The sequence below is a fragment of the Heteronotia binoei genome, chromosome 2 (assembly GCF_032191835.1).
Source record: "Heteronotia binoei isolate CCM8104 ecotype False Entrance Well chromosome 2, APGP_CSIRO_Hbin_v1, whole genome shotgun sequence".
NCBI classification, from domain to species: domain Eukaryota; kingdom Metazoa; phylum Chordata; class Lepidosauria; order Squamata; family Gekkonidae; genus Heteronotia; species Heteronotia binoei.
The window spans coordinates 192,636,740-192,644,005 of NC_083224.1; positions in this window are offsets into that span (position 1 = coordinate 192,636,740).

Genomic DNA, 7,266 nt, shown 5'->3' on the forward strand with positions numbered 1-7,266 from the left:
ACTCCTGGTCTCAAACCTGATCGACGTGTCTGTGGTGGTGACATTTTTGAAGAGAGTCGTTTTAATGTTGCTTTAATGCTGTAAGCCCCCCTCGCGGGATAGAGCGGGGTATAAATTGAAACATTAAAACTAAATTAAATCCCGGCAGTGAGCATGGTGTTCGTTCGGCAACTCAGCTCTTGCAAATGCCATCTTATTAAGGATGGTGCTTTGGTATCAGGGAGGGAGGCAAGTAAAGATAGAATTTTTTTGGCGGGGCGGGGGGAAGATTGGAAGTTTATTCTTGTTCCAGTTAATTCGTATTTTTGAGAGCCACTTTGGTGAAGTGTGCAGACTCTTATCTGAGAGAACCAGCCTTGATTCCCCACTCCTCTAATTGCAGCTGCTAGAATGGCCTTGGGTCAGCCGGAGCTCTCGCAGTTGTTGTCCTTGAAAGCTATTGCAGGAGTTGTCCTTGAAAGGGCAGCTTCTGGGAGAGCTCTTTCAGCCCACCCGCCTCACAGGGTGTCTGTTGTGGGGGAGGAAGGGAAAGGAGATTGTAGGCCACAGCCTCTGTCCTTGAAAGAGCAGCTTCTGGGAGAGCTCTCTCAGCCCCACCTGCCTCACAGGGTGTCTGTTGTGGGGGAGGAAGGGAAAGGAGATTGTAGGCCGCTCTGAGACTCTGTCCTTGAAAGGGCAGCTTCTGAGAGAGCTCTCTCAGCCCCACCCACCTCACAGGGTGTCTGTTGTGGGAGAGGAAGGGAAAGGAGATTGTGACTGCTCTGAGACTCAGAGTATAGGGCAGGATATAAATCCAAAATAGGTCACTCTGAGACTCTGTCCTTGAAAGGGCAGCTTCTGGGAGAGCTCTCTCAGCCCTACCCACCTCATAGGGTGTCTGTTGTGGGGGAGGAAGGGAAAGGAGATAGTAGGCCGCTCTGAGACTCCGTCCTTGAAAGGGCAGCTGCTGGGAGAGCTCTCTCAGCCCCACCCTCCTCACAGGGTGTCTGTTGTGGGGGGGGGGGAGGGAGGAAAAGGAGATTGTAGGCCGCTCTGAGCCTCAGTCCTTGAAAGGGCAGCTTCTGGGAGAGCTCTCTCAGCCCCACCCACCTCACAGGGTGTCTGTTGTGGGGGAGGTAGGTGAAGGAGATTGTAGGCCGCTATGAAACTGAGATTTGGGCATGGTATAAATTTACAATCGTCATCTTCTTCCTCCTGCTCCTCCTCCACCCCGCCCCCAACATTGGCATCTTCTTCTCAGGAAGCCGGAAGAGAAGGCTTGACTCAAGTCCGACAGGAGCAACACCACCACCACCTCCGCACAAGAAGGGTCGCCAAGTTCAATTCAAGAAATATCTGGGGACTTTGGGGGTGGAGCCAGGAGACATTGGAGGTGGAGCCAGGAGACGTTGGGGGTGGAGCCAGGAGACGTTGGGGGGTGGAGCCAGGAGATGTTGGGGGTGGAGCCAGGAGACGTTGGGGGTGGAGCCAGGAGACTTTGGGGGTGGAGCCAGGAGACATTGGGGGTGGAGCCAGGCACAAGGGAGTGACAGGCATAATTGAACTCCAAATCGCATTGATTTGGAGTTCTGGCCATCGCATTGAAAGGGACCGCACGCCTTTTAAATGTCTTCCTTCCATAGGAAATAATGAAGGATAGGGGCACCTTCTTTGGGGGGTCATAGAGTTTGCCTCCCTGGTCCAAACTTTTTGAAACTTGGAGGGGATTTTGGGGTGAGGTGCTGGATGCTATACTGAAAATTCAGTGCCTCTACCTCAAAAAACAGCCCCCCCCCGCAAAACCCCAGATACCGGTGGATCAGTTCTCCATTATTTTCTATGGGAATGTCTCCATAGGGAATAATGAAGTTCCCAACAGTCATTTCTCTCCCCCCCCTACCCCCACTTTCTGATGACCCTGAAGCGGGGGGGAAAGCCTCCAAACAGGGGGATCCCCTGCCCCCACCTGGGGATTGCAACCCTAGCCAATCCCCAGGTGGGGGCAGGGGATCCCCCGGTTTGGAGGCCCTCCCCCTGCTTCAGGATAATCAGAAAGCAGGGGAAGGGGAGGGAAATGTCTGCTGGGAACTCATGATTCCCTAAGGAAGCTTATTCCCATAGAAAATAATGGGGAATTGATCTGCGGGTATTTGAGGCTCTGCGGGCCGTATTTTTTGAGGTAGAGGCACCAGATTTTCAGTATAGCATCCAGTGGCTCTCCCCAATATACTCCCTAAGTTTCAAAACGATTGGACCAGGGGGTCCAATTCTATGAGCTCCCAAAGAAGGTGCACCTATCCTTCATTATTTCCTATGGAAGGAAGGCATTTAAAAGGGGCACGGTCCCTTTAAATGTGATGGCCGGAACTCCCTTGGAGTTCAATTATGCTTGTCACACCCTTGCTCCTGGCTCCACCCCCAAAGTCTCCTGGCTCCACCCCCAAAGTCCCCAGATATTTCTTGAATTGGACTTGGCAACCCTAGGATTGGCAGCCCTAAGGCGGTTTCCAGGCATGAGCGCAGCGTTCCTGGGTCTCAAACCCGCCTTCCCCACCTCTCAATGGTTTTGGACTGCCATCTGCAGGCAAGCCCCGGAACCACAAGCCTGTTCTCTCAAGGCAGGTGTGGCCAAATTTGCTTATTGCAGGAGCCACATAGAATAAATTTCAAACCAGAAGAGATGGCAGAAATGGACATACTTCCTATAAAACTAAGAGAAGGAAATGCACAAGATAATTAAGATGACCTAGCAGCCACTGTACGATTGTTATCCAGTTATCCTATATAGCAACTGTGTAACACTGGGTATGTCATTACTTCCAAAACATCAAGCATCGATATTTCCCAATAATCAGTCTTTTGTTGCTGAATCAAAAGTTGCTTTATTTAAGAAACTCAGAAGCTTTGCCAAGGACACAAGCCTTGGAAGTAATGACATACGCAGCGTTTCACAGTTGCTATATAGGATAACTTCAAAAGGGTACATAAGAACATAAGAGAAGCCATGTTGGATCAGGCCAATGGCCCATTCAGTCCAACACTCTGTGTCACACAGTGGCCAAATACACACACACACACACACTGTGGCTAATAGCCACTGATGGACCACTGCTCCATATTTTTATCCAATCCCCTCTTAAAGCTGGCTATGCTTGTACCCGCCACCACCTCCTGTGGCAGTGAGTTCCACAGGTAATCACCCTTTGGGTGAAGAAGTGCTTCCTTCTATCCATTTTAACCTGACTGCTCAGCAATTTCATCGAATGCCCACGAGTTCTTGTATTGTGAGAAAGGGAGAAAAGTACTTCTTGCTCTACTTTCTCCATCCCATGCATAACCTTGTCAACCTCTCTCATGTCACCCCGCAGTCGACGTTTCTCCAAGCTAAAGAGCCCCAAGCGTTTTAACCTTTCTTCATAGGGGAAGTGTTCCAAACCTTTAATCATTCTAGTGGCCCTTTTCTGCACTTTTTCCGTACAGATGCAGCTCGAGTCATGGGTTCAAAGGTTACTACATACTATATTATTACTAAGGAATTTAGGTTATTAAAAACATCTCCCTTTCTCGCACTTCTTTCAGCTCTGATAAGAGTGTCTGTGTGAACCCGCGGCAGAGGCAGTATGAGAGTTCTCACAGGAAGGCTGTAGCATAAACATCCTTGGACCAGATGGATTTATTACTTGCCCAAAGGTTGTAAAGCAAGGGGGAGAAGTAAACCACGGCTGACCTGTTCCCTATTTAAGGAACCATTAAGTTACGGAAATATGCATGCTTGAAAGATTGGTTGGGTGTAGCATGAGTTTGGAATTTGAAGTAATTACGCGGCAAGGTGTTTGTATATAAGAATTTAGGAAAAGGGGTTAATACCGCATATTGTATCGATTGCGATAAAAGTTTTGAGAGGTGCGATTATAAGAGATGTGTACTTGCAAGCCAAAAGCAAAACAAAACAAAACTATAAAGTGATGGAATGATATAATAAGAGATACAACGGAAGCTACAAATTGTAACTGATATATAGATTGTGAATGAATAGAATTGGATATTTTGTAAAAAGAAAGGACATGTAAATATAAGAGCTATTGGCTCAACCCCTCCAACCCTAATTTCCCCATATCCCCCTTCATTGTTCTTTCCTTTCCCTTTTCCTTTATATGAGACAACAAAATTTTTAATTGGGAAAAAAAATCTCAGATGTCTGAGAGCCACAAGATATGAACATCAGATGGGCGGAAGGGAGGAAAAGAAGGAGGGAGGGAGGGGAAGCAAATACATGGGGGAGAGAGAGGTGGAAATAAAACAACTTTAACTTTATAAATGCCTTTTCCAAGCCACCAGTTGGCTTGGAGAAGTGTTTTAAAGAGACAAATGCCTTTTCCAAGCTGGCTGATTTGGGGGGCGGGGGGATTTGAGAGACACACAAGATGTGTGAAAGAGCCCCAGTTCGGCCACCCCTGCCTCAAGGGAAGCCACAAACAGAGCAGGAAGGCCTCCCAGCGCCCCTCCCTCCCTTCAACAACCAGAGGTAGTCTGCCACTGAACATGGAGTTTCATTTAGCCATTTTGGCAGATAAGAGACTCTGTCAACCATAAACCCATGTAAAAGTTTGCCAAGTCTTCCCGCGTGGTGGCCATGAATTCCATTTATCCACTTTGTGTATGCGATGAAGTCATGTGCTTACTGGACGGGACGATGACCTTAGATATAAGATGAACCCCTAAGCATTCTTACACCCCCCCAAAATTGTCACTTGTGTGCAAATGTAAGACAGTTCCCTTGTTTTTAAATGGCAGGCCTGGGGTTGGGTGGGGGGGGAAACTGGTCCTTAAATACTGAAACACAGGGTCAGGGCCCCATTACGCCTTAAAGAGCCACTGGCTGCTATGCCCCTGGCCCTTTCCTCAGCGAAGTTTGAAAGATTTTTATTGTACTCTTTTTACTTTCTGAACTGCCTGGAACACGCCTCTCCCTGGCCACGCAGCACCTGACCTCACCCACGACTCTGCTGGCCTCCAACTAGTTGCACAAAAACAAAAAAGGGGAGAGAAGAAAGGAAGGAGGGAGGGAGAGAAGAAAGGAAGGAGGGAAGGAAGGAAGGAGGGAGGGAAGGAGGGAGAGAGGGAAGGAGGGAGAGAGGGAAGGAAGGAGGGAGGGAAGGAGGGAAGGAAGGAAGGAGAGAGGGAGGGAAGGAAGGAAGGAGAGAGAGAGGGAGGGAAGGAAGGAAGGAGAGAGAGAGGGAGGGAAGGAAGGAAGGAGGGAGAGAAGAAAGGAAGGAAGAAAGAGGGAAGGAAGGAGGGAGAGAGGGAAGGAGAGAGGGAGGGAAGGAGAGAGGGAGGGAAGGAGAGAGGGAGGGAAGGAGGGAGGGAGGAGAGAGGGAGGGAAGGGGGAGGGAGGGAAAGAAGGAGGGAAGGAAGGAGAGAGGGAGGGAAGGAAGGAGGGAGGAATGGAAGGAGGGAAGGAAGGAGGGAAGAAAGAAGGGAAGAAAGGAGGGAGGAAGGGAAGAAAAGAGGGAGGGAGGGAGGGACAGAGGGAGGGAAGGAGGGAAGAAAGGAGGGAGGAAGGGAAGGAAGGAAAGAGGGAGGGAAGGAGGGAGGAAGGGAAGGAAGGAAAGAGGGAGGGAAGGAGGGAGGGAAGGAAGGAGGGAAGGAGGGAAGGAAGGAGGGAAGGAAGGAGGGAAGGAAGGAGGGAAGGAAGGAGGGAAGGAAGGAGGGAAAGAAGGAAGGAAAGAAGGAAGGAAAGAAGGAAGGAAAGAAGGAAGGAAGGAAGGAAGGAAGGAAGGAAGGAAGGAAGGAAGGAAGGAAGGAAGGAAGGAGAAAGGGAGGGAAGGAAGGAAGGAAGGAAGTGGTTTCTCTCCTCCACTCCCCACTACCTCTCTTCCTGACTTTGAAGCAGTGGCACTGGGTTCCAGTGCTATGAAGCACCTGGGCAGAACCAAACCATCCTCTCACCCCCCACCTGTGTATTCCTGGCAGCCGCAGGCTGAGATGAAAGATGCACAGAAGGAGAGGATGGCCCCCTCAATTGGCGCTGGGGGAAGCTGGCCTGAGTCTCTTGGCACAAGGCTTTTGTGAGGGGGGGGGGGATGGAATCCAGAATACCTGAAGTGTGGAAAAGCTGTGAGAACTTTGGGACCGCACCAGCCCTATAGCGACCCACCCAAGCACTCCCATGGCCTTGGTTTTAGGGCCTGAAGCTCCATCAGAATCCTTCCCTTCTGGCTACATGATGAGCTAACAGCAGTTACCACTGTTGTCTCCTCCCCTATTGAAGGGCAAACCCCCACCCCCACCCCGGGGCATAGGACACTGCAAGCCTCACAGCTTCACCTGTTGGGATGCTGGCTATCAAGCTGCAGTACAGAAGTCTTTGAGAGGGTTCCCACTGAGGAATTGAAATCCTATAAGTCCATCAGTGGGGCAGAGACCCGCCTCCCTCCTGTTTGTGAATGTAAAACTGCAAATTCCCTGCGCCCCCCCCCCCCCCCCGAATAAGAACATAAGAGAAGCCATGCTGGATCAGGCCAATGGCCCATCCAGTCCAACACTCTGTGTCACATAAGAACATAAGAGAAGCCATGCTGGATCAGGCCAATGGCCCATCCAGTCCACACAGTGGCCAAAAAACCCAGGTGCCATCAGGAGGTCCATCAGTGGGCCCAGGACACTAGAAGCCCTCCCCCTGTGCCCCCCAAGCACCAAGAATACAGAGCATCACTGCCCCACACATGAGAGCATAAGAGAAGGCCATGTTGAATCAGGCCAATGGCCCATCCAGTCCAACATTCTGTGTCATACAGTGGCCAAAAAACCAGGTGCCATCAGGAGGTCCATCAGGGGGGCTAGAACTGCAGAATCCCTCCCACTGTTACCCCCCCCCCCAAGCACCAAAAATACAAAGCATCACTGCCCAAGACATAAGAACATAAGAGAAGCCATGTTGGATCAAGCCAATGGCCCATCCAGTCCAACACTCTGTATCACACAGTGGCCAAAACCCCCAGGTGCCATCAGGAGGTCCACCAGTGGAGCCAGGATACTAGAAGCCCTCCCACTGTTATACCCCCCAAGCACCAAGAATACAGAGCATCACTGCCCCAGACAGAGAGTTCCAACAATATGCTGTGGCTAACAGCCACTGATGGACCTCTGCTCCATATTTGTATCCAATCCCCTCTTGAAGCTGGCTATGCTTGTAGCCGCCACCTCCAGTGGCAGTGAATTCCACGTGTTAATCACCCTTTGGGTGAAGAAGGACTTCCGTTTATTCGTTCTAACCCGACTGCTCAG